General features: G+C 50.4%; 2 non-coding genes across 2 annotated transcripts; both read right to left on the bottom strand.

Moving 5' to 3' along the window:
- Positions 1 to 89: 89 nt before the first annotated feature.
- Positions 90 to 208, bottom strand: LOC123179640 (5S ribosomal RNA). The gene has a single exon (XR_006490519.1). It is a non-coding gene; the product is annotated as a 5S ribosomal RNA (ribosomal RNA).
- Positions 209 to 505: 297 nt separating this feature from the next.
- On the bottom strand, positions 506 to 628 carry LOC123179641 (5S ribosomal RNA). The gene has a single exon (XR_006490520.1). It is a non-coding gene; the product is annotated as a 5S ribosomal RNA (ribosomal RNA).
- Positions 629 to 661: the final 33 nt, after the last annotated feature.

Here is a 661-nt window from a genome sequence, read left to right as displayed (position 1 = left end):
ACCGCACTCGTGCAAAATAATAAAACACGGTAAATATATTACTTACACGTGTGTTTTGTTTTGCAAGCGGCGCGAAAAAAATTAAAAAGGGAATGCAACACGAGGACTTCCCAGGAGGTCACCCATCCTAGTACTACTCTCGCCCAAGCACGCTTAACTTCGGAGTTCTGATGGGATCCGGTGCTTTAGTGCTGGTATGATCGCATCCGACATGTTACCCCGGTCTTCGTCCCTTATCCTTGCCCCTCCCAGCTCCACTACGGAGACGATTGCACATTGCTTTGGCCGCTCCCTCTCAACTACGGAGACGAGTTTAACGCGGTTTCCACCCCTCCCTCTCAACCGCACCAGTGCACGCTTGCCACGCCACAACGCCGACGCTGGACCTGTGAATCATGAGCACCCAGCTATGACTTACCGCACTCGTGCAAAATAATAAAACACGGTAAATATATTACTTACACGTGCGTTTTGTTTTGCAAGCGGCGCGAAAAAAATCAAAAAGGGAATGCAACACGAGGACTTCCCAGGAGGTCACCCACCCATCCTAGTACTACTCTCGCCCAAGCACGCTTAACTTCGGAGTTCTGATGGGATCCGGTGCTTTAGTGCTGGTATGATCGCATCCGACATGTTACCCCGGTCTTCGTCCCTTATCCTT

This window comes from Triticum aestivum, unplaced genomic scaffold (genome assembly GCF_018294505.1).
Source record: "Triticum aestivum cultivar Chinese Spring unplaced genomic scaffold, IWGSC CS RefSeq v2.1 scaffold143894, whole genome shotgun sequence".
Lineage (NCBI taxonomy): Eukaryota > Viridiplantae > Streptophyta > Magnoliopsida > Poales > Poaceae > Triticum > Triticum aestivum.
Note: the sequence above shows the minus strand (reverse complement) of the source record. Positions and strands in the feature narration are given on the sequence as shown.